The sequence below is a fragment of the Acomys russatus genome, chromosome 20 (genome assembly GCF_903995435.1).
Source record: "Acomys russatus chromosome 20, mAcoRus1.1, whole genome shotgun sequence".
NCBI classification, from domain to species: Eukaryota; Metazoa; Chordata; class Mammalia; order Rodentia; family Muridae; genus Acomys; species Acomys russatus.
In genome coordinates, this window is record NC_067156.1 from 38,512,162 (window position 1) to 38,536,562 (window position 24,401).

Genomic DNA, 24,401 nt, shown 5'->3' on the forward strand with positions numbered 1-24,401 from the left:
AGTTTGAACCAGCCAGCCTGGATCTCAGTAAGAACAAGAAAGGGCCAGCTTATTAAGCAGGAAGTCTCAGAGGCTGAAAACATTCTAGGCCTAGGTTAGATTTTATGAAGGTTAGAAGCTTCCAGGACTAGGCCAAGGTTGGCAGACAGAAGCATTAATCCTTGGAGACAACAACTGAAACAGGCAAATAAAAGATACTTTTACAACCCAACCTGTTTTTATGTACAGTGTTCATCTGACATATTTAATTCTTTTATATTGAACTGTGGCATACATTGCTTCTTTACCTTAGTTCTCGTACCATCATGGATCTTTTTTCTTTTGAACATGGAGATTTGTATACATGTGCATTTATTGATACTTGTTTGTCAATGGTTTTAAATTTCCTTGTGTTTGTGACTATTATACTAAACAATATTTAATCATAATATCAATAAGTGTGGTCTATTCTTATAGTACTGATGTTTTTGGTGTTTAAGCTGTCACATTTTTCATTAAAAATCTTTAGCATATTGCAATTGTACTTTTATTTTCAATTAAAATATATTTTCCCCAGTGCTTTTAACTATACTCTGGTTCTTACATTCAATGATTTGTCATGCTTGACTGTATACATATGTTAATTCAACAGAACATCTGTTTTCTAGCGGAAGTTACCTTCTGTCAATATTTCCTGAGAGACTGCATATATAGATGCATATACATCTGTATATTGATTACAAAATTATATTTACTTAGCTTTGTGCATATTTAATTCAATATCTACTACAGACTTTTGGAATAATATCAAACACTATAATAAAAATGGTATATAAAATAAAATGATATTTAACTATCTGGGAATAAAAGTTGAAAAGCCAAGAAGATATTAATACAGGGATATCTAAAAGTGGTATGAAAAGAGAAAGGGCTTTATCATTTGTTTCTGTGTATTAAGTTAGCTAGTTTTGTGTTTCAGCATACTGTGTTCTGTTTCATGATTAACAGTTAACTGTGCGGTGTGTGTAGCCCTTTATACTTCTAATGCTTTTGTGCCCAGACAGGACACTAATAAACTAAATACAAATTACAGCTCTGCTATCATTTTCCTTCTCTTCATCTTCTTCTTCTTCATTTATGTTCTCTTTTCAAGTTCTTCCCGGAACATAGCTGATTCTTAACAGACATGTGTTGTCTGTAGGTTTCATGTCAAGATAATAATAGCTTAACGAAACTTGATACATAGGTAGTGTTGAGTTAATTTAATAACAGAAATTTTCTTCATGGGCCACAGCCATATCGGTGGTTTAAAAGTAGTAGGTATGAAACTTTTGGAGGTGTTGTAAAGGACACTGTCTTAGCAAATCCACGTCCAGAAATAATTATTGATTATTGCATGAGTGTACACGCATAGCACAGTATGTCCACACTGGTAAGCCATGAGCGCACTTTTCAACAGTGGGCCTTAATGAGGGCTTCCCAGCACAAATGTCTGTGTTTCTGCAGTTAGATATTAAGCATGTTTATCTTTTTAAATGAGGCAATGGAAAGCTTATTAGGCAATGATAATCCTTTGCCCTCTGATTCAACATTATTTAGAATCATTTTGAGCCAGGTATTTTCCTAGTCAATAAAATTATAGAGGAAACTAGACTTGAAGTGAAATCTGATTTAGTCCACTCTTGGCTGGGAAAAGAAGCCTAGCAACAAAGACTAATGCAATATAAATATTGCTCTTTCTATTTTGTAGGGAATGCCGTCCCTAGTGTGATGTGTGAAGAACATGCTGCCATATTTAACTCTCAGGGAGTGTTTGCTTTGGGTTAAGAAATGGCTCACTGCATGCTAACCATTCCATTGCTATGAGTCTAAGAAGCATGTTTCCTATTCATTCACCAGATCCCACCTACCTCATCCTTTCATAATGTGATTACAAACAAAAGATTCCCCATTCCTTCAGTACTGTAAGATGTGTGTATTTTGAACAAACATTTATATATTTAATTATAGCTATTGTTGTTTCCACGTCTCTGTGCCATTTTCACTTCATGCAACAAAGCACAACAATAATAAGAAATATTTTACTTCATTTATCCACATTATGATACAATTACTGTGCTCTTGTGTGTCCATGCCTAGTCAACACAATCACTATCACCTGTATCAACCTTTGTTTCTACTAAAGACTTGTTATCATAAAATACAGATAGAATATCTGCAAGTGAAATTGTTGGTAAGACCATATTCCTTAAAAATGTCAAACTAACAGTAAAATTAGCAGTGTATGAGATGAAAGAATATGTAATTATTAATTACCAAAAGTTTTCAGGATGTCACAAAGTTTATATTTTCAGTGAGTTTGTGATAGTAGATTCACTCTAACTATTTAGAGAATCAATAAATTGTAATTTGATTGGCCATTTGGTGTCATTTCTAACATAGCATTATGCTCTAAATAATTTTATTATGTTGGCCTTGAAGTTTTATAATTTTAGAAGATGAAATTGAAAGAAATGCTTTTAAGCATGAGAGTAAAAGCAGTCAGCATATCAACAATTACTAGTTATACAAAGGGTAGCCAATGCTGAGTTAACAGCTGAGGTGACTGGAGTAAGGCCCTTCCTGATGCACTAATTTATATTCCCTATAATCAGTGTAGATGATGACTACACTCATCATCTTCCTCAGTTAAAGCCTGTTTAAGCACACACCCAAGTAAGTGATGCAATAAATCATAACAGCTTCTGATCTAAACTGCCACTGACCCAGGATCCTCTCACCAAATTTTCCAATTAGACATCTGACAGTGACTCAGCCACATTTAGCCCCTCAGTCCTGTTCTGGTCTTTGCCTGTGTATAGAGATTCATGCTGGACTTTGCAATTCAAACAAGGTCATGGTACCAGAAGTTCCAATTAACACTGGGACACAGCTATTGCTACATTCTTAAATCCACATGACAGAATGGATGTTTGTGTAATTCCCAGTGGGGAACTAAAGAACAGAATGAACTACAGTGAAGAATTGCTAACTTTAGGATGGAGACAGTTAAAGAAATTCTAAGGATCAAGGGCTAAACAGGAAAAGATACAGTGTATCTTTGTAATTAGGATCAAACTCACCTGTATCCACTCGGCTTTTATAGGTTTACATTTCATCATGGTTCTTTGCAAAAGAGTGATGCTTTCTGCATAGGGTTTATGCAATGCATAAAAGCAAACTGAATCAACATTCAGTGCTAGCGATGAGTACTATTACTAATTTTCAAATGACAGCACCTATTTTAATAAGGAAAAGAAGTAAAAGAAGTTACAGCATTTTGTATACAGTTATTAGGGCATAGAATAATATGGGAAAACATAATGTGAAATAGTTTTTGCCTTCATTTAAATGTTGTGCAAATGTTTCTTTGCACATGATAATGGCTCATCTTAACCTGAGTAATCCCTTACTGCTTGGATGTTCTTGGTTTTTTTTATTATGATAAGAATCTCTGAAAGGCAAAGATGGGTAAGCACCCCCCCCGTGTGTGTGTGTGTGTGTGTGTGTGTGTGTGTGTGTGTGTGTGTGTCCATGTACCTGTGAAGGTGACAGAATTTTTGTAGTTAGGATCTCAGTGAACCTAGGGCTCATTGGCAGCTAGACTAGCTGACCAACTTCTTCAGCCATTCTTTTCCTTTCATGTATCAAATTAACCTTTGTAAGCCCCAGGAATTCAGGAATTCACCTCTCTCCTCCCACCCTGGTACTGGGATTACAGATATGTGCTGTTTATGCTGCTTTGTACATGGATTCTGGGGATTGAAAAAGGACCTTCTTTCTGCATGTGTATCATGCACTTTAATGCCTGACCCACATGCCAGCTGCCAACACTTTTTACAAAGTTCCATGGTAACTATTTTAAACTATTTGAGCTGGGAAAAAAAAACAAGGAGAAAAATGCAGATATCTATATAACAATATAACACATTTCCGCACGTTTTATTGATGAATTTAAAATAATTGCATTCAAGTTTTCTGAAAACAAATCTATAGAGGAGACTAATTAAGAAGGGTGTTCTGTGTATGGGATTGAAGGAGAGGGTAATTTTCTTTTTAATTGTGGTTCAAGTTAGCACTATCTATCATTGAATTGATTTCTAATGCTCTCTTCTGCAAACAGCCCTAGTTTGCATGCTGCAGCCATTGCAGACCTAATTTGGCAGAGGGCTGGCCTGTAGTTTGCTGACTGTACCCTTAGAAGATTTAGAAAGCAGAGGAACCAATCTATGCTTATCAATTGAGCACATCTCAGTAGCTTCAGGCAAACTGGAGTCAAGAAGAGAAATGCCTCACCCAAGCAGAAGCTGACCACAGTGGAGTGGGGAGGACGATTTGAGACAGTGCCGTGGAGCCCTGGTTTCTGAAAAATGCTCTCAAATCCACAACTAAGCTCCTTTTGCTTCTTCAGACTCTTCATGTTTAGAAAGTGATTGGACAGGGCTGACAAGTTCTTCTTACTGACACCTTTACAGACATGTGGCCAGGCCACTTCAGAAGAAAGAAGAAAGCCAATGAAGCAAGTGCTAAAGGGGGCTCATCTGATCTTGGCGCTTAGAGAGGAACAGGGAAGAGGAGTTGACAATTTGAGAGAAATTTGATCCTTGATTTCTATTTGTTCTTGAAAATTGGCAGAGAAATGCACATATATTAACATAAACGTCTGTGTAGATAACAAAGTGTGCAATGACATTCTTCAGTAAGTATTATAGATAAAAGTCAGTAAGTGGAGGTACGCAGAATTCTCAGTTAGTGGTAGGATGCTTTGGTTGTCCTACCATGCCGTGGAGGACGTTCTGTGAGCCCCAAAAAGAGACACTGTGTCTTACCTTCTGTTCCTGCTGCTGCTGCTGCTGCTGGAAATTTTAAATGTTGGGTGAAATGGGGAGTTAATGTTAAGAAAGTGAATGCAAATAAGTCTTTGAGGGAATACAAAAAACTTGAAAGATTTTTGTTACATTTGAAAATTAAGATTCTCTTCACTTTTACTTTGTATGTTTGAAGGACTTCATGGGGGTCCAAAAGAAGAGGGCGTTAGACCCTCTAGAACTGGATTTATAAATGAGTGTGAGCCCCCCGTATGAGTTCTGGGAACTGAAGTTCACTTCTCTGGAAAAACAACAGCGCTTTAACCTGCTGAGCCATTAGTCCAGCTCCCATTTGAAGTTTATAAACTACGTTAGTTAGCACCCTGAGGAATGAAGAGGAAAGTAAAGGAGAGGAACCACTAAAGCATTAGCTGAAGCATGATAGAAATGACACTGTCCTAAAACAGTCATCATCTGGGTAAACTTGAATGGTCATAGCCACACACGGTAGGAATCAAGGTTCTGACCAGCCGTGTCAACGTTGCCTGTCCAAGGGAAGGGATGAGGCCAAAAGCCCATGGAAAAGGAGAGAGTGAAGCAAAGTGATACCTCTAGGAAATTACAGACCACAGGTCAGTTACAAATTTGGGCTCAGAAATGGGGATTTCTAGGCAAACCCCAGGACCTCAGTACAGACTGGGTAAGGACAGGAGCCTGTTTAGAGAACAAAGGATGCTGACAGAGGCATAAGGTCCACAGGTGATAGTGCAGAGATTTGTGTGAGCGTAGAGCAAGGGCAAGGCCAAGGACTTCCCTCAGCAGTGAGAATGTATTAAAAAACAATACTGAGAAGCAGCTTTGCAAAGCTGTCTGGTCTCTGTTGAGTTTATCATACCGAGTTAGAACTGTGTATCATGATGAGTACATGAAAAGGAGCACCATGGATTTCCCAGGGTCCAACAAGACCTTAATATTGTTCACAGGGAAGATAAAATGATGGCATCTGTGGAAAGACACAAGTAATTTGGATGATGTTGCACTTTAAAGAGAAAATCATATGCTTTGTAGCCCTTTTGACAAGTTTTGGACTTGATTTTTATTTCCTCTTTGGAAAAGAGATTCTATTTCAATTCAACAGACATTAGTTCTTAGGGAATATTAAAGCAGTGCGTGCCATTGATGAACCTCAAACCAATCCACATTCATTATGATCGATTTTCTCTTTTTTGTGTATACTGAACACCCAGTAAGTGCTAGGTAATATTTTAAGAATGAACTTGACATGAATTCTTGAGAGAATGGTTTGAGTACTTGTATTAAGTAGGGCATAACGGTTACTGTTAATGAAGAGAGAGATGAAATTGCTGTAGAAACATGGAGCAGGTAATAACTAACTTTATGTTCTCCTTTCTGAACATATAACAATGCCTTATTTCACCATATTGGCTGTTTCTCAGACAATATAGCTACAAAAGTGTACAATTGGGACTTATTTTTTTTTAAGTTGTCAATTTCTAACCTCTAAATTAATTTTTCTTCTATAAAATCACAAGCATGCTAATTCTCTGGATTATATAAAAATTACTATGGTATTTTTCTATTTGAATTAGACACAAGATCTCCTGCTTGGGTGTTACGCATCACAGAATATATCTGATTTTTAGCTGTATGAACTGTTCCAACTCAAATCAATTTGATGAGGGATAAAACAGGACAGAACAGATACATTTTTGAAAAACATCATTGTAAAGAATATGGAAAGGATTAGGTAAGGTTAAACTTAGTGATTATGAATATCAGAATTCTGGGAGAAGACATTTTAACCCCATTGTATTGAAACTCACTAAAATAGAATAATTGCCAAAAGATCTAGTTACCATGGTGATACACCTTTTAAGAACAGATAACTAAAATCACTCAATTGTAATACCAGAAAATACTTAATAAAATTTAAATGATTTTTTTCTCTTTCAGCATTAACTTTTGTTAATTATATAAAATTAATATAAAAATAAGTGTAGGTATTAGGATGAAGTGAGGAGGAAAGATTGCATTATGAACCAATAATTACAGTTTGGCAGAAGTGTGCAATGCTGTAAAATTATTGTTTTTTTATTGTATAAAATGCTAACATAATGTGACCATTTTAGAACTAAGAGAGACAGTTACTAGGAATAAATGTTATTCTTGTAAATATACTATACAGACAACATGCATGTATATGCATACACTTATACAAATTCACATACATACACATATAAAACACATATAAACATATACACAGACATGTATGCAAACACATATACACACATACACACTATACAAAAACACACCCACACACAAAATACACATATCCACACACTCACACAGACACATAAACACATATAAACAGATGTACACATTCAAACAAGTACACATATAGATATAAACTAATATACATGTATATACAAAATACATTCACATGTATAGATGAGTATACATATGTATATACAAAGACATTCCCATGCATGCACAAACATGCACATACACAGCTATTCACTCCCACAAGCAATCACACACATACCTATACTGACACATACACAGACACACAAGTACACAAATTGAAGCATACGTATACATACATACCTATACATGCATACACCTATACACATGAATATAAAAATACACTGACACGTACATGCATATTCAAACACACACACAGAAGTGCACACACATGTGCGTGCTCACACACACTGGAACACTGAACATAAAGTTTAGTGCTTTTCTCTGAATAATTCCTTGAGTTCTTGGTTATGTAATAATTCCTGTTTTCTGACTTCCTTCCTTTTAGTCCCTACCTCTTTGACGTTCAACATGCCCTTACATGCAGCCTGTCTTGAAACATCCTTTGTTGAATCTCGAGGTGGTCTGGATGGAGAACGGTCTTCATGAACCTCTATGGATGCTTGGCCCCCACTTGGTTGAACTATTTGGGAAAGATTAGGAGGTGAAATCTTGTTCAAGGAGGTGTGCCACTGGGATGGGCTCTAAGGTTGCACAAGCTGACACTATTCCAAGTTAGTCCTCTCTGCCTCACACTTGTGGATCAGTTGTGAGCTCTCAGCTGCTGTTCCCACACCATGCCTTCCTGCCTGCTGCCATACTTTCTGTCACTAAGGTCATGGACTCTAACCCTCTGTCACCATGAGTCTCAAGTCAAATGCCTTGGTCATAGTGCTTTGTCCCAGCAATTGAAAAGTAACTAAGACAGATCAAAACTTCCTTCTCCCTTGTTTTACTACCTTTCGTTTCTGTTACTCTTTTTCCAGTAATAAGAATTAGAATTAGAGTCTGAAAAAATACCCATTCAAGCAAGCACACACATGGATATAAGCACACATATACATGCATATACTCACAGTAACACACACATGTATACCAATATACATATAAACATACATACATAAAAACATGCACATGAGAGAAAATGCACACATACACATACACACAAAGTTTCTACACATTTGATAACTACTTGGTAGTTTGACTTTGTCATGGAAAATGACAATCAATAGTGTGCCATTGAAAGGAGAATTGTCATCAGCAGTTGCAGTGTTGCAGTAGCAACTGGCTTTCAAAGTCCTGGAAGACTGCTTAGATCCGTAGGAGCACTTGAGAAAACCTGGTGCTTTGGTTTATTTCTATGAGAGTCAGTATTGTCTCCTCTCTCTAACCAAAGCCGAATATACAAATAGTTTCCCCAAGGGAGCCACCGTCATCTGCAAGTTCTAGTGGAAGACTTTGTGTTGTTAAAACACACATAGTTTCAAATCCCCACTTTCACTGGAGATTTAGGCAGTTGGATAGATGTGCCTGCTGCTACAACAGTTTCCTAACTACTTGGTGGTTTGAGTTTGTCACAGAAAATGACAAAAAGTAGTGTGCCTTCGAGAGGAGGTTGTCACCAGCAGTTGCAGTGTTACAATAGCCTACCAGGTAAAGAGGAATGTTGTCCTTGCTTCCCACAGCTGCATCGCGCTGCAAAGTGATTCAGCCCTTTAAGATATCAGTCAACAAACACGTTCCTTTCCTCTCTTCCAAATTCTTCTGGGCTTGGATGGGATGAACATGTGCAGCCTCTTTAGGGAAGAAAATGTTTGCAGAGGCTAGATTGGTTATATTTTTAGTTAATAACCAACAAGTTGGTGAAGTGAAATACAAAAGAGAGCCCTGGTATGAAGGAAAATGGCTAATCTGGGAGTAGATGAGATGACCCCAAGGACAACGAATGTGTTTTAATTTTTATTTACTTACTCTTTGTTATTGTTTTAATATCTTGGTTCCCAAGAAAACTGCACAGATGAACTCAGTATGGCTCTCAGTGGGATTTGTGAATGGCACTCTGGGCCTGTCCCTAGGATGCCTGGACAGCTGGAGAGTTTTCCAGACGTTTCCCTCTGAAGAGCATAGGACTGCAGGAAGCATGGCACTAGTAAAACAGCAACAGCTGTAGTGTAAGATAATATGTTCTTATGAAGTTAAACATATCCTGCATATGAGTCAATTATTTAAAATGAAAGCAAGAAGAAAAAAGAAAGGAATACCGTAGATGTTTGAAATTATCTTACTGTAGATTTTATTATAGATTGGAAAATTGATGAAATTGTATTGTGAATTGCTTGTGAATTGAAATGCTATCTTTATCAAGCATTTAACTGGAATTCTAAATTGTCTAGAAAAACATTATGAGCCCTGTGATTTCTATATTACCTATTAGTGGGTGTTAAAATAATCATTTTAGTGTAATGCAATTAAATAGTGAATTTTAATAATAACTAATATGCCAGCTTGAAGCAGATAACTAGCCTAACATATGCATATATGTGTGTATACACACACACACAGACACACAGACATATATATATATAAAATATCTATTTTATGCACGGACTGTAGTGAAGCCTGTACCCATAGCAGCCCTTTTCTTTTTGGCCTTTTGATGAGTGGCTAACACATTGAGTGGGAAAGGTGCTTGATCCATTTTTAGAGTCTTTTCAAACTAAATTCTGAAAGTCTGTGTGACTTCCCAGAGGCTGAGACCTGTGAAGACCAAGTTTAGAGTTTTCTTAGAAATGAGTGCACTGTTGGTGAACCTCACACATCTTGCTATTGTGGAAGTTTAGACTGAAAAGGACCATTTCGAAACTCTGTTTTCTGGGATGACGAGCACTCATAGATGGGGTGACTGGAAGATTTGCTTATCTGCTTGTCTGTACATAGAAGCCAGGATTAAGGATCTTCCTACTTTTAAATTTATTTTTTATGCTTTTATTTTTTTGAGATTAAAATATCATTACAACATTTCACCTTCCCTTTCCTCTCTCAAAACCATCCCACAAACCCCTTCCTTCTTTTTTCCCAAATTCATGGCCTTTTTAAATTAATTATCGTTGCATACATATATGAATAGACATATACATTCCTAAGTATAACCTGCTCAGCCCATATGATGTCACTTGTATCTATGTTTTCAGGGATGCTCATTTGGTATTGGGCTACCTATTGGTGTGCTCTTCCCTGGAGAAGAGTATTTTTCACAGCCTCAGAATCCCTTTGCTCTCTAGAGGCCACATGAGCTTTCTCCTCTCAGATCTGGCATGGCCGTTAGTGTCATTTTTGTTCAGCTCACTTTGGGCGGTTATGTTGGTGAGGCTTTTTTGTGTTTAGATTCTGATGTTACAAGGAGACACAATCTCACAGCAAACTCCCTGCTGATGCCCATTGAACATGTATCCTTCTCTCAGTCATAAGACATAGATGGAGGTTTTTTTTCCTGAATGTTGTAGCTATTTGAGCATGATTATTAACTTTATTCATAGCACATCAATGTCTTCTGGTAAAAAGAGGATGTCAGTCTTACATAGGTAAATTAAGGAGAGTCATGCACACAGGAGATACGGGACAAGTACATTCAGAATCATAGATATGGATGTGTGTGTACATGTGCATATGTGTGTGTGAGATCTATCTATATATCCATCTATCTATCGTCTGTCTATCTATCTATCTATCTATCTATCTATCTATCTATCTGTCATCTATCTCATCTTTCTATATGTGTTTCTATCAATATTCTTTTTGAATGTATACATTTTTATTTATTATTTGTGGTTAATCTTGAGCAGTAAATATCAACATACAGGACTATGTGACTGTTATATGGAAACCAGAGTGTTTTGGATGATTCTATTCACTGTTTAATTTCTCGTTTTGAGGTTAGCATTTTCTTGAGAAATGTAAACCAAAATATCCATTAGAATGTGCATTTCTCCCTTGAGAACTAATGACAAGCAATTAAATAGTATATTGTGCCATAGGCCTTGAGGCTATAAATTATTGCTTAAGGCATTTTGACAACTTATTTGTTTCCTAAGATTCAGAAACTGATTTACTTTTTCTATTCATGATTCTTTCCATAACACATTTAGCCTCTGGTTAGAATTGTGATTTCACACATAGAGTGTACATTCCTGAATAACAGGGTACAGCTAATGGTCAGGGCTAAGCAGACCTTCTGGGAGTAAATATGTTCATCAGCTGAGACGTGTTTTCCTCTCTGCAGTCCAGGACAATTCAGTTGATACTCTCCTGATCTTTATTTCCTTCTTCATTACTTTTTATGAGTTTTAAAAAACTTTGCTATTGATTATATATATGTATATATATATATATATATATATATATATATATATATGTTAAATGAATATTCTAGCTCCTTATATGCTAGACAAACACAGTGCTACTGAGCCATGCTCCCCATCTCTGTTTGGTTTTGTTTCCTTGTATTTAGAATGGCTCTCATGCTGTAACCCAGGCTAATTTTTCATGAATCTAAGAAATCTACCTGTTGGTCCTTTTTTATGGATGCTCTTTGTAACCACAGATTAAGAGGAAGTTCTGTGATTTCCTGGGACAACTGCTGAAATCTCATCATTGGCATTTCTTCCTGTTTTTTCCTGTGCTGTGTGTTTTATTGGTCACTTCTTCAATTGTGGAGTAGTCCTCAGACCTGCTGATGGCCTCAAGTCAGCCTCTTTTAAGGCTTACAAGTGATGTTATTTAGGCTAGAGATAAACCTTTAAAAAATACATATTTTTCTCAAAGCTAAATGTATGCCATTCTTTAATCTGAGAGTAGATTGGGCATTCTCATGACATGCATATCAGCAATTCTTTAATTATATTACCTAAACCTTTAATTGTGGAGTAGTTTTAAAGTTGTAGAAAATTCACAAAGATACCACAGGAAATTTTTGTCTGTGTATTCTCCACCACGGATTAACATGTTGATATATTTCATTACTTTACACATTGTGAAATATTAAAACCTAATAATCATTAGTTAAGTGATAACCAATATTCACTAAACTTGGTGGTTCTTTAGAAATGTACTAGTTGTTCTAAAAATCTCCTTTTTTCTTTTTTTGGTTTGGGATCCAATTTAAGAAGTGGCATTCAATTAGTCCATGCTTTCCCCATGCATGAACACAACTGAGTAAGAATATAGAATGGTAGTGATTACCTGAAAGACTGACCAAAGATGCCATTGAAGACATCACTGATGAGAAGAGGTGCACAGTTCATATGCATCCACTTCAGTGTCTGTACTTAGTGTTGAAAATGCCTCTGTTTGGAGGTATATCCATGTTGGCTTGTTAATGTTATTACTCGCCCTTGTGTAGATACCTAAGTTTGTTTATCTCACTTGCACTCACTATTTATGGAATCAAGATTAAAGATAATTTAGATGATCATTAAGAGTGATTATGCAACCTAAATTCTTAATTGCAGTTTTTAATTATGAATTATGAGCTCATCATTTTTAAAGCACAGTAAAACTTTTCATGGGATTATTACATTTCCTATCTACTAGCAGTTATTCATTTGATACTAATAAACACTAAACTGATTTTCATTAAAAATTTGGAGAATGAAAATACAGTCTTCTTTTCTATTAGCTGCATGAATTCTTCTCATATTAAAGTCTTAAAAATTGGCTGTTACCTATATAGGGAAAGAATAACTGCTGGAAACTTTTTGTAAAATATGTTTACAATGACTAAAGATTAATCAAAATTACTCAAAGCATGTTTAAGACCTTAGATTCAGGACTGCTGTGTAGCATTTGTGAGAGTCATAAAATAAAACATTTTTTTTTTCTGAGTGAAGTAGTTTTATGAATGTGCTGTTACTTTTACACAGGGCTGTTGGATCAAAGGAGACGAAGAGCATGCTTATTTTTCTGTTCACTTAGAAACATTCAGTTACTCTCAGATACTGCCATAAGAACAGGACGTTATTCTGTTGCAATGTACCTTTGTGGTAATCGATGTACAGCAGGATATATTCTTTCAGTTGGGTACACTTCTGGCAATTGTAGATAAACTGTTTACTATTTATCTACATTTACAAGATAAGGTGCCAGGGAGAGTTGAGAAGTGATTTGTAGAACATTGTTTTTATTAGCACGGTCTACATGACAGAGTTGCCTGGCTTCAGTGTGTTCTTGCAGTGAGTGAGTTGACTGCCTTGTGTTTTTAAGGAATATTTTACTAACAGCAGTAGTGCATGATTGAAAGGGTGTCAGGATACAGGTGAGCAGGGCTTAGCTCTGTGTTATGTTCACTGTAATACCTCTAGCATTTCCTCTCTGCGGGTCTCAGGTGCCCTGTGTATGACATAAGAAGTTGAGACAAGACCCTCTAATGGAGAGACACTAAGGAGCGTATTGGCTTTACAGATCCATGGTTTGGATTTTTTTTTTCTCACAATCATGTATAGTTTCAATTTTTGTGCCTGTCATTTGTGGAGATATCTGGGATAACTGTTAGGATTCTGTAATACTTTTGAGTTATTGTGAAAGCAGAAATCTAGGCCAGAGGTGACAGGCTCAGATGTCTGGATTATATATCAGCTACAGAAATGAATGAAGAAAGAGAGGGTAGGAAACGTGGTGACCGAGCCAGTGTGTGCTGTTTCTGAGGGTACAACTGTTGACTCCCCAGATCAATGTCAGATCCTCTGACCTTTAAGAAAAGGCTGTATCAATAGCCTTTTGTATGAACTCTCCCATCTATAAATGTTAGCAACTAATGCAATGGCAACAAATGCCCGCTGTGGATTACCTTACATATTCAGTCGTTTGTAACTTATGCACTGGGTACTAGTTTGGGTTTATGTTTCATTTCAGGGGGTTTCAAACATTTCCTCCTGTAGCAAAAATAGCAATGCATTCCTCCATCATAACCCAGCAATACTATGGTTCTCGGTGTTTGTATGTGAAACAACAAGTTTTTGAAGCAGTCTGTGTAGTACAATGAAGTCTCTATACCATTCCATACCATTCCATCTCTTCTTATTAATATTTCTGTTAGTCATCTTTGGAGGTATGGCATCTTCTGGGCACTTCTGCTCATAGGTTCCCTGTTGGTCAAACTCACGTTTTATGTACACAAAGGCCAATCCTTGTAAGTCTGGTGGTGCTGGCAAGGTTCATGCCTGGATCAGGCAGATAATGTTTGTATGGGCAGGAAAGCAGTGTGAGGAGGGAAAAGTTGTTACAAAGCAGTAAGAAAGCCTCCCCAGCTCCTGTGAATATCTGTAGGCATCACCATCTGGACATGATGTTTTCTCTGTTTCTATCGATGCATCAGCCATGACATCTACCTGACATCACAGCAGGAAGATTGTACCATAAGTTCAACTAATCAAGAATCCACAATATCCTCAATGAGAAAAGGTAGCAGATGAAGGAAGAGGCTTTTTGAACTTATCCCTCTAACACAATTCATACTCTTCAAGGGAACTAACCATATATAGTTTCTTATCATGTCTAGTTATTTATAATTTCTGAAATACCTTATTTAATGTTTGATATATTTGAAATGGTTATTATTTTTCTCCTTTTTCAGAATTTCACAGATGAGCACCAAATCTATATTATTTCTACCATACTCTGTCTCCCTCATTTATACATGTATATTTATATAACCTACTGAGTCAGTTTACCATTTTTAAATTCTAGATTATTTGTTGGCTACACAGATTCTACACTATGACCCCACACAGAGTTTGGCTGGCTTTAAATTTAGGAAAGACTGAACTTCTAGTCCAGATCATTGCAACTTAGTTTTAGCAGGTATTTTACTTTGTCTTATTATTTGGATATAGTTTAGACAAGTAAAACAAATACATTACAGAGGATATCAGACAACAATACAGTGTCATTTAAAAATCCTTCGCTCCAAATTGTTCTTCCCCCACAAATCCAATATTAGTGGCTGTTGCAGAAACAAGACCCAGATCATAAGAAGTTAGGATTCTTCCAATTTTGTGGGTGTAACAAAGTTGCATGTTTCATAATGATAAAGAGAAATGAAATTCAGGAAGGAACTATTTTATCATGTTGCCATCTACTTCTGATTGGTGAAGTATAGTATGGTTTAGTATTCTTCCATTTCTAGCTAAATAGAATACAATTCACCTTGGACTCACTTTTAAAAGTTTTTAATTTATATTAAAGATTTATTTTTGTTTCTAATTATATATTTTTACAGGACTATGTGCACATGAAAGCAGTCAGGAAGCAAAGAGAGGTGAATGCTCGCGTTCAGCTTGCTTTCTCATTTTCCTGCAGTTTGAGCAGCAGCCCTGGAGTGGAGCCACACACATTCAAAGTGTGTATTTTCACCTCAGTTAACTTAATCTGGATAACTTTTCACAGGCAATCCCAGAGGCTTGCCTCTTGGTAACTCATGATCCTGTCCAGTTGATAAGCATTGCTAATCATGAAAATAGCATAAGATAATTTAGTTCTGTATTTTTAACTTCCTAACCCCTCACAGTCATGAATTTCTAATCAGTTCAGCAGCCTCTTAAAATTTTTAGCAGATGTGTGGCTTTCCCTAAGAAAATTATCTATTCTATTCTATTCTATTCTATTCTATTCTATTCTATTCTATATTTTAAATTTAATATTAAATTTCTCTCAAAGTACTCCACATATAGTTATTAAATAATTTTTATAAATAACCCATGAATTATCCTGTTCATTACTTCTCTGAAAGAAAAAAACCTAGATGGAACTATTATTAAACATGAATGGGACTGGGGATATGATTATAATTTCAAAGAAATAACAATAATTGTAATAAAAATATGTATAAGACATGTTTGGGAATTCCTGCCTAAAATGCAGACTTCCAAAATATTTTACAGGCAACTTATTCAGCTTAGAATGTTTTTTGTTTGTTTCTTTGATACAGGGTTTTTCTGTGTAGCCTTAGGTGTCCTGAACTCACTTTGTAAACCAGGCTGGCATCAAACTCATGGAGATCTGCCTCCCATAGTCATCTCAGAATCTTTTGTTTGTTTGTTGGTTGGTTGGTTGGTTTGAGACAGGGTTTCTCTGTGCAGCCTTGACTGTTCTGAACTTGCTTTGTAGACCAGGGTGACCTCATACTCATAGCGATCTGCCTTCTTCTGCCTCCCAAGTGCTGAGATTAAAGGCCTGTGCTACCACTGCCCAGCAGAGCTTAGAATCTTAAGGAACATTTTATATATATGTGAACATATTACTTTCTGATTTGTGGGCAAAGTCTCTGCCTCTTGGACTTGTCCTGTCACCAGCCAGCATGGCACCGAGATGTCGGGTTTTTAGTCTTTTTTTTGGGGGGGGGGTTTGTGTATGTGTGTGTTTGTGTGTGTGTGTGTGTGTGTGTGTGTGTGTGTGTGTGTGTGTGTGTGTGTGTGAATTTTGTCTATGTCTTCAATTCCACTATCAACACGCCTGTGTTTGTGCCAATACAATGCTCTTTTTCTTTTCTTTTTTAAAATATATTTTATTAATTTATTCATACTACATCTCAATGGTTATCCCATCCCTTGTATCCTCCCACTCCTCCCTCCCTCCCATTTTCCCCCTACTACTCTTCCCTATGACTGTGACTGAGGGGGACCTCAGAAGCAGAAAGAGTCAAATGGTATATACTCACATATATCTGGACACTAACCCAAGGGATATGTCCCATGAAAGTCTTCACTTATCAGGAAAGTGGGACAGAGGGGAGGATATCCTATTGGGACTCTAGGTGAGAGAAGTATGGGAGAATGGGGAAATAGAAGGATCCAGAGGGTCCTAGAAACCCACAAGAAGAACATTATGATAGGCAAATCTGGGCCCAGGGGTCCTGTTCAAACTATGACACCAGCCAAGAACAATACGTGCAGTAAACTTCAAACACCTACCCAGATCTAGCCAATGGACAGGACATTCTCCACAGTTGAGTGGAGAGCGGGGTCTGACTTTCACAGGGACAAAAATATCTTTGACCCTATCACTGTGACAACAAAATAATCAGAATAATACAGAGGTAACTACGCTTACAATAATTTTAACAGTCCATTATTACTGACCAATCAGAGGAGGCATTATAAGGCAACACCCACTTGAGACGCTATCCAAGTCTCTCCTGCCTCCTGCCAGCTTCACATGGTTTTAGAAGATAATGGTGTATGCAGGATGTAGAAGGTAAAGTCAGGACACTATGATACAGCTTCCATCAGGTCATCAGGCTTGGGAAGACTTTGGTGATATAACTTTGCCTTGGCCACTGATGCTCCAATGAGTATCCACCCACCCACAGTCAGGACAAGCTCATAGGCTCACCAAGCAGGACTTGTATGGAATCTATTCCCTTGATCTGTCATTGTTAAGTGACATGAGTGCATGAGTTAAGTGAACATTTCTTCATGTCTTTGAAGGAAATAAAGTAATAAAACGTAAGGGATCATGAATTTTGTATAAGTGAGAAAACAAGCAAACTTAGAAGTAAGAGTTCTAAGAAGAATATAGAGCTGAAAGAAAAGCATGATTAAACTTTTTATATTTTAAGGAATTTACTAATTCCATAAGGGGGAAGGAAAGCAATGGCAAAAATTGATTAAACTTTGTAAGAATAAAGATATCATTTAATATTTTTAAAAAATGAATGAATTACATAATGCTCCATGATGCTGTTTATGATTTCCTTGCTATATATATAATAAGATCCTAAAATTCTATGTTTTCTTAATGAGCTACTGAATATGAAGATCATATTATTTGTGGTGATTTGAATAGGAATGTCCTAACAGGTTCCTATATTGGAATGCTTGGTCGTTAGGGAGTGGTTCTACATGACAGGTTAAGAGGTGTAGTCTTGTTGGAGTAGTTAGTGTCTTATTGTAGGGAGTATGCGACTGGGGGTGGACTTGAGGTTGCAGATGCTTAATCCAGACCTAGTATTGCTCTTCTCCCTGCTGCCTGTGGATCCAGATGTAGAACTCTCAAGATACTTGTCTAGCTCCTTGCCTGCCTGCATGCCACCATGCTTGCCACCATGATGACAATGGACTAAAGCTCTGAAACTGTAAGCCAGCCCCAATTAAACACTTTCCTCTATAAGATTTTGCCTTGGCCATGGTATCTCTTCACACCTGTAGAACACTAAGACATTATTTTACTTAAAGTGAGTTATTCATACCATTAAAATATAGTTAGAAAGACACTGGCTAGCTGCATACTTAACCTCATGTTTTATACCTCCTTTCAGATAAACTTGTTCTTCAATCCTGTCTAAAGTTGAAGGAATACATTATAAGTGAGCTATCTTCTTCCCAGTTTCATTTTATATTAATTTAGCATGCACCTGGAGGCTCTACATTTCCTTGGTTTTGACAGTACAATTAGATAAAGATATGGTTTTTAGTAGTAAGGTAGACATGTACCAGATTTACTGAGCCTTCACTGGGAAAAGTGTTTTTCATGTATTACTTTATTAATTCTCATTACTTGAGAGTGTTTTATCATTGCCATTTTATAAGTGCAGATATTGGAGTTAATAACAATTTTGCACAGTTGGTGGCATAGCCCATGTTTTAAACCACTGTGGTATTATGTCTCTGCATTTAGCTTAACTGACATTTATGTGCCAGCTACTAATCAAATCACCAGGGCTCCTTTAATATAGAGGGGTGCCTTTACATATGAATACAGTTAATACTTAGCTACTGCACATCAGTAAAGATGTATATCCTGTGTTTTGAAAATAAGGAAACATTTCTGTGTAGTGTAAAAGATGACCACCTCACCGCCAGCCATAGATTCTCAAGACCATCAATATGTTTTCTCTGATTCATTAGTTAAATGGTTATTACCTTATATTTTTGAAATACAGCTGTTAGGATAGTCTGTGATTAGCTAGCAGGGATCCACTGGTTGTTAAAAGGTTTGCCCTTATCCTTGAGTAACAGATTTTTTTTTTTAACAAAACTATTGTTAAATTTATTAGGTGTAACAATATTACAGAATATTCTTATTTGTTTTTTTTTTCCTTTTTATTTATTTATTTATTTACCCTCATACTCTCTGTGCGGGTGACTGAAAGCACTTCTCTCAGAGTGGTAATGAGGGTGCAGCTAGAGTTCTCTGCCCTTGATAGTGAACACTGGAATGAAATCATCTCACTGAAAGGCATTGGCACATATATTTGTGTTTGTGTGTGTGTACTTGTCTGTGTGTGTACTTGAATGCATGCACATGTGGAGATCAGAGGAAAACTTTCACGAGTGGGGTCTTTCCTTTTACCATTATTTGTTTTGAAAGCTATGTACATAGATACCTACTTATTTTCGAGGAAGTACCAAAGAGGTTGGTAATGCATAGACTGGGAAGGGAGATCACTCAATGATGTGCTCATAACAGAAGCATGAGGACCTGAGTACCGTCTTCATCACACACATAATTAGCCAGTTGTGGTAGCCTGCCTTTGTAACCTCTGTATTGGGGGTGAAGAGATAGAAGAATCCTTGGGTTCACTGGCCAGGCGGCTAAGTTTTGGTGAGTCTCACATGAAAGCAAAATATTTTATTAGCATAAAACAAAGTGGATGGTCCATGTGGGTGAATGACAACCAAGTTTGTCTCCTGACATCCAAACACTTGTAGGAGCGCACACGCGCATGCACGCACGCACGCATGCACGCACGCGCGCGCGCACACACACACACACACACACACACACACACACACACACACACACACACATACCCTACAGAGGTAAATAAGGTGAGGGGGGATCAATTTGTAAATTTTTGTGACGTAACAGTTGCAGAGGAAGGCAGAAAGCATAACTATGCTTCTTCAGCACTTATCATCTCCTCATAGGGTAAGAAGCTGGCCTGTCCATGGGGCAAAACTGAAAGATGCAGTAGCTCTTCTGTCTGTGGTCTTCATTATCCTGGGTCCTTTACCAATGTTCTTAGACCCATGGTTCCTTGGAGAGATAAGCCATTCTCATTATGCTGCAGTTTTCACTCTTCCGTTGAATTATCTTTTGTCTTTTTCCACAAGAATGTGAAGTTGAAAGTGTTGTACCTGTCACAAGAGGTTTGAAGAGCAGAATGCTGGTCCCCACAGTGAATAAAGTGAGCAACTTTTGAAATTATATAAAATTTCCGGTACCAAATATTACATCCTATCATTCTGAGACTCACAAGCTTTTGAAAGAACACACAGATCCATCTCTGTGTCCACATGGGTACAATAATGCTTGCTGCTTCAGAAATTAGGCTTATTTATGTATGATTTTTGTGTATCTCTCCACTCACCAGAGATATATGGTGAGACAGTCAAGACAGTAGATATGTTTATTTATCTAGTTTTATAAGTACATCAATAATTGACATGATGGGTAATGATGATGAAAAACGAGCAGAATTTTTATGAGTTAACTTTGTGCAGTCATGGACTTAGGGTTCAGTTCCTCAGCCTCTGGTGGTAAGGATACTACTGTTTAAAGAGACAGAGATGTGAGTGAGGATATTTTGTAAGTTGTGGGCCCGGATTTAAGGGGTAAAAATGTAACCCACAAAGAATTTGCACCTATGACCTCACAGCAGTTTGGACTACAACCCCAAGACCTGTGTAAGATCAGTCCACACAAAACCCTAGCATGTGTGCAAAAGGATCTCATGAAGTTACATCCCCAGCTAAAAAAAACTGCTGGAAACAGATGGCTTCTGGGATGGGGAGAGTCAGGTTTTTTGAGGTACAATTCCTGGGAGGATACCCATGATCCAGTAGCTGTCCCTATACCCATGGTACATATTGACAGCACCAACTACACTCAGTGGGTAAAACAAAACAATGTGTGCAACTAGGATGGAGTAGTGGGAAGGGGGAAAGTGTGGAATTGAAGGAGAGTGAATTGATGGAGCATGAATTGATCCAAGCACATCGAATGATTGCATGAAAATTTTAAAGAATGCAACAATATGACAAACAAAATTGTCATAACCAACATTGCCACTCACATCTTGTAGGTAACCAGTTGTGTCTTGCTTGCCTTTTCCAACTACTCCAGTGTCAACATTACTTTTCAGAGGTAGATAAATTGATGCTTATGGTCATTTACTTACATTGTTATTATTCTTTCATAATTTTCTCCCCAAAATTTAGACTGCCTTCAACTACAGTTTGGCAAATGTTTAAAAATAAAATATATGTGTAAGTATTGGCAATGGATTATTATTGGCAAAGAAGAAAATATTGTACATATTTAAATCATTATTGTTATATATTTTTTCAAAGAAAAACTTGGATCAGAGCAGGGCGAGTACTGATCAGTAATTTAATAATGTCCCTGCTTTTCCTAGTTGACATGATGTTTTTATTATTAAATATCAAATGCTATAATTACTCTTCAAGTCTTGCTCCTTTCCTCTCATGCTGTCTCAGAGTTGTCTGTATAGGTGCTGTTGGAAACAGGCTAGAGTTTGATGTGTACTATCTTTCCATGGATTGATTGTGGCACAACATCCTCCTGGCATCTGGCTTGCTACTGCCCGAGAGAGGTGATGTAGAATTAGGGAACTGACAGTGATGTAAACGGTACATGACTGCCACACATTCTACTTTGGCTATTTTTATGCACTAAACTGAGTTTGATCCCTGGCTCTTGACTGCTGCAAACCTGCACAGTCTTAACATGTTTCGCCTTAGAAGCATGATACCCCATTTAGTCTCTTGTCATATATGTATTCTCTGTGTGTCTGTCTGTCTGTCTGTCTGTCTGTCTGTCTCTCTCTCTCTCTCTCTCTCTCTCTCTCTCTCTCTCTCTCTGTCCACTCTTTGTCCCCCCCTCTGTCTCTGTCTCTGTCCCTCTCTGTCTCTCTGTCTCTGTCTCTCTCTCTTGTTTCTTTTTTCTGTAATAAATCTCAGTTATCTTTCTTAAAAAACAGAATTGCTTGTTTTCTTCATACCTAAATTTCCTAGAGAAATGTATTAGGATGTTCTCCTTACATGGTTAAAGGTTGGGAGTGTGGTCTACCTTTATGGTTACCTCATTATATGAGGTCACGGGGTGAGCACTAGAAACATTATTAAGCTAAGATTTTCCTTTGTGTGGAAAATTTCCACTGTATTTTCGCCTACACAGGAACCAAGAAGGCCTCATCTCCTTCCTTCACGTTTGTTTTACACAATTCTCTATCCTGGAGCCATGCCTCCTCTATGTTCTTCCTGCCCAGGACCACGGCATCCTTTCTTCTCTCTGTGTTCTTGTCTGAGGACCCCATCTCTGGCCCTTAGTGAGATCTCTATTATCAGTATCTAGTGCCGTTATAACCTTATGTCTTCACCTTGTCTGAACATCTTAGTACACTTGTTAGGTTAATCATGCTCTGAGACAAGGATGTTTGGTTTATATATCTTATGCTTTTTAATACTTTCCTGGAGGTATGAGCATATACTTCTTCATTCTTTAAAATGAACATTTGCATTGTCAGTTTTGAGAAAACTAACACACAGTCAGAGAGATATATGATGTAGGCAAGTTGAGGCTAATAGACATACAGTGGAAAACTGTTTCAATTCAAGTGAGTTTCGAACATGCTAGTGACATGCACCTGGAGTCAAAAGGATCTAAAGTTGATGGTCATCCTGGACTACATAGAAGATGATGTCTAATGATCAATAATGAAGGAATTAATCCATTAAAGTTTATTATGGTTCATGGCCATAGATATGCAATTCTAACTACAGATTACTGACTTGTAAGTTAAGTAATTCAACATATACTAACTGGCAGGCACAATACATAGAGTTGTTGCTAGGCAACTAAGGGTACAGTACCAAGTAGAGCTAGTCAGATTCCTGCCTCTAAGAGCTTATATTTTACTCCAGAGGACTAAAATTATATAATCACTCAATGAACTGTATGAGTCTCTCTGCCAGGAATACAGTTAGAATGCATAAAGGGATTTATATTGTCAGGAACACATTAGCAAGGACAAACTTTACTCAGAGGGGAAAAGGGATAAGAGGATTGACGTTAAGTAAATAATAAAAGAAGAAACATCTGTGTTAGGCAGAAGACACCAAAGGCATATTATCAGGAAGAAGAGGGATTCCACAGGACATTTCATCATATCCAGTCCCATTGTTACTGCAAGCATCTTGGGGCACATGTTCCTCCATTTTAGCTTAATAACAAGTCTAAATGTGTTCTTCAACACATTGTGCATTCGTTTCTGAGAAATAATGGTTTTGTTCATTGAGTTTGAATAGTTTTCCTTAGCTCTGGTCAAAGATAAAACAGAGTTGAGAAGTATTAGACAAAATATGAATGCAATAACTTTGCAAGCCTGAGACCATGGGACTTCTTGGGTTTGCTGATGAGGAGAACTACAGTAAAGTTCCAGAAAGTGGGTGCACATCCCTTCCTTCTGAGAGCAAGAGCATTTCCTCTGCATCATGTGGGTTAGGAGTGATGGAAGGCATGAGCATCCCAGCACATGGACACAAGAGTGTCTGATAATGCATGGTTTCTCAGTTAGACAAGCCTGCACTTTGCTTCTGGTGTCACTCATGAACAGCTTCTTCATCTGTGAAACAGAAACAGTTGAGAACACTTTGTTAATACTGGTGTAAGCCCTAGACACAATACCTTGAAAACAGAAACATTCTTCATTATTTTCCTCTTCTTTTATTCCTTCTTCCTCATTATTGGCACATTTTAATGCAATGTAGCCACACAGGGAAGAATAAGAGCTCAGGAAGTGGATAAGAGCTCAGGAAGTGGATAGGAGCTCAGAAAGTGCCAGGCATGGTTACACAGAACTTGGGAAGCAGAGGCAGGTGGATCACTGTGAGTTCGAGACCAGCCTGGTCCATAAAGCAAGTCCAGGACAGCTAAGGCTATACGGAGAAAGCCTGTCTGGGGAAAAAAAAAAAAAAAAAAAAAAAAAAAAAAAAAAAAAAAAAAAAGAACCAGAAACAAACCAACAACAACAACAACAACAAAAAACCCAAAAACAAAAAACCTCAAGAAGTGACTCATAATTTTAATCTTTTTACTCATAATTTGTAGCCACTCTCACCACTGTTCACTTCCTTCTCTTTCGTTGATTATGTTACTTGTCCAATGAAACTTGTATACATTGAAGGTATAAAGTGCATTGTTTTTATATATGCATACATTGTGAAATGATTGCCTCAA

At 37.2% G+C, this 24,401-nt stretch overlaps 1 protein-coding gene across 3 annotated transcripts in view; it reads left to right on the forward strand.

The window, feature by feature from the left end:
- The window catches only part of Prr16 (proline rich 16), a 280,715-nt gene that overhangs the window by 44,398 nt on the left and 211,916 nt on the right, over positions 1-24,401 (forward strand). Inside the window, exon 2 of one of the 3 annotated variants that reach the window (XM_051163111.1) lies at positions 14,889-15,002. The exons of the other annotated variants lie outside the window; for them this stretch is intronic. The gene's annotated coding sequence lies outside the window, so the exon portion shown is untranslated. The remainder of the gene's footprint in view (positions 1-14,888; positions 15,003-24,401) is intronic. 3 annotated transcript variants of the gene reach the window in all.